A 3,365-nucleotide genomic window follows, 5' to 3' on the forward strand; every position below is an offset into this window, starting at 1 on the left:
TCCATCCCCCACCTCCTTCCATGATGCACCTCATAGCTACTACCAGGTCCAGAAAGATGTTGCTCAGCACCAAGGTGCTCGTTCCCAGATGCACCCCATCACACAGCCAGTGATCTGCTGTTCTGGACACAGCCTCCATCACTGCTGATGCTTCAGGGTGCTTGCTGACTATCCCTACCTATTATGATCAGCCCACCCTATCCCTGCCAAATTAGTTATGGCCTAAGCAGTCAAAAGGAGCTGTGGTGGCTCAAGTGGTTAGGACGCTGAACTGCAGGCTGTGGAAGGTCGGTAGTTCAGCAGTTCGAGACCCGGGTGCCGCATGATGGAGTGAGCTCCCATCTCTAGTTCCAGCTCCTGCCAACCTAGCAGTTCGAAAGCAAGAAATTGCAAGTAGATAAATAGGTACCACTTCGGTGGGAAGGTAACAGCGTTCCGTGTGCCTTGGTGTTTAGTCATGCCGGCCACATGACCATAGAAACGTCTTCGGACAGCGCTGGCTCTTCGGCTTTGAAACGGAGATGAGCACCGCAACCCTAGAGTTGGATTCGACTGGCTTTCCAGCAAGGGAACCTTCACCTTTAAGCAGTCAAAAGACCAGGCCCATTTAGTTGCCAAGTCTGGGTTGGAAAATACCTGGAGACTTTGGGGGTGGAGCAGGAGAGGGTGTGGTTTGGGGAGGGGAGGGGCCTCCGCATAGTACAATACCATAGAGTCCACCCTTCAAAGCAGCAATTTTCTCCAGGGAAGCTGATCTCTGTTGGCTGGGGATCAGTGGTAAAAGCGGGAGATCCCCAGGCCCCACCTGGAGGCTGGCAACCCTAATCCACTATGACATTACAAAGCAGGTGAAAATGTCCCCTATAGCCAATCCAGGGAAGCCCCAAAAATTACTGCATGGCCCCAAAAGGCAACCAGCTAAATACTAATCCTGTAATGTCTAAAGGGAGGGAGGGTGGGTCAGCAGTCAGCAGCAAAAGCGTAGCTGGGGCAGTGTGGTTAGAATATACGCTTAGAAACTGCAGCTCTCCATTGGCTGGACCCAATATGGGTTGCCCAATTGAGCCTTGTGCCTTATTAGAAGTCACGGAGCCAATCTTCAGCTTTAATGCCAGGAATCCCACTTTCCATGATAAAATTGCAAGGATACTTAGCCTGCAGGAGCCATCTAGAACATATGTATGGAATTCTTCTCTGGACTGGTGGATGGGCCAGGCTGGGGATAGGTGGGGCAGGAAAGGGCATGGAAGGATAGATGTTGCAGGAGAAGGCAAGCAGTGGGAAATAAAAGGAGGTCCCAGGAAACAGGCCAGGGAGGAAGCAAGGGTTGGCGACCCTAGGCTGTGAGAGGGTCACATACAGCTGGGGGGGGGGGGAGGAACAAGGTGATGCAACTCTCTCCCCTCCCATTCTGAGGCCTGGAAAACCTCCCTCCTTGCAGCAGGCAAGATGGCAGATTGCAGACCATCCCAGGGCAAGCAGGCAGGGCCTCACACACCACAACCAGAATTTCACCAATGGGCAACCAATTCCTGAATTGGGGCCAGATGCCATTGCAGATACTAATTCTAAACCAATTTGCACTAATGACATTGTTTCCTTTGTTTGCACCCAGATAATTGAAGGTGCATAAAAGCCCTCCATTTTGTAGATGGTTCTGCTGCTGAGCCTTTGTCCATCACTACTGACACCACTGGACTTCCTTGTCAAGACAGGCATGGCATGCTTTTTCCTTAATTCATTCTGCTACAATTCCCGAAATTGATCTTCCATGTTTTTCTACCCGCTTCTGCCTTTCCCATTCTTTTTTTTTTTGGTAAACACATTTTTTATTTTCTCAGGAATACAACATATAAAACTTTTCATTCTATCAATTGTCTACCCCATTCCCAGTTCCTCCCCTCCCTCCAATGGCTTCCCACAATGCTTCCACCCCTGCTCCAAATTACTTCATATCATCAACAATATCAGTTTCTCATCATTACAATCTAAAGATAACATCATTTGACTTAATATTGATCTAAACATATTAAGTTTTGTTTCACATCCCAGTTCTTTTCCAGATAAATTTTAAAGTCATTCCATTCTCCAAAAAACTCATCGTCTTCTTTGTTATTCAGTTTTTTTGTAATCTTATCCATTTGTGCCATGAACAGAACTTTTTGTATCCATTCTTCAACCTCTGGTACCTTTTCTGTCTTCCAAAACTGAGCATAAATCATTCTCGCTGTCACTATCAGGTACCAGAGTAAAGTCTTTTTAGTCGTATTGACTTCTTCCATTTTAAGTCCCAAAAGCAGAATTTCCGGTGCTTTTTTAAAAGAACATTTCAATATTTTTTGCATTTCATTGTGGACTTTTGTCCAAAAGTCTACAGCTTTCTCACAAGTCCACCACATATGATAAAATGAGCCCTCATGCCTCTTACATTTCCAGCATTTGTTTGACATATTTTGATTCATATTTGCAATTTTCTTAGGTGTCATGTACCACCTATACATCATCTTATAACAGTTTTCTTTAACATTAGTACATGTCGAGATCTTAATAGAATTTTTCCACAAATATTCCCAGGTTTCCATAGCCACTTCCTTATTCATATTAATAGCCCATTTTAACATTTGTTCTTTAACAGTTTCATCTTCAGTATACCATTTTAACAACACCTTATACATTTTAGAAATATTTTTTCCTCCTCCACTCTCCCAAACCTTTTCAATTTCATTTTTTTCCTCTCTAAAACCATAGTTTTTTTTGTCAGATCTAAAAAGATCATAAATCTGCATATATTTCAACCACTCATATTCATATTCAATTTCATTCTGCTTTTTCATTACCCACTCTGTTCCCTCTTTTTTAATTAAATCTCTGTATGGCAACCACTGCCTTTCCCATTCTTAGCCAGCTGGTCTTCTCCAACAGGATCTTCATGTGGCTAGGACTCCTTCTCTTCCTATCCCCAGAATTCTTCCCTGCTCCTCCCCTTACAGCTTTTGATCTTTTTCAAGCCATCCTGTGCCCAGCTGTTCTCTCTGGGATGGTTTCTCTGGATTTGCCATATGGGAAGAACACAATTTGAGTCAAAAGTAATTTTAATTGGGTATTAGCTTAAAGTAACAACTGAACACTAAGACAGTGCAGAAGTGGGTTTTTTAATTGAATTGATAGATGTAAATTGTGTTGTATTGTTACCATTTGATTAGTTCAGTCTTGCTGTTTTGTACTGCTTATGGTTTTGCTTCCCCTTTTCTGTTCTGTATCTTGGTTAAATCAATAAAATTACTTTCTCATTAAGGATCTGGTCATCTCATAATCTTTCTTTTCTGGAAAATATTTTGCACTACTATGAAACTGTGTATACACTA

Source organism: Gekko japonicus, unplaced genomic scaffold (genome assembly GCF_001447785.1).
Source record: "Gekko japonicus isolate JY-2015 unplaced genomic scaffold, Gekko_japonicus_V1.1 scaffold601, whole genome shotgun sequence".
Lineage (NCBI taxonomy): Eukaryota > Metazoa > Chordata > Lepidosauria > Squamata > Gekkonidae > Gekko > Gekko japonicus.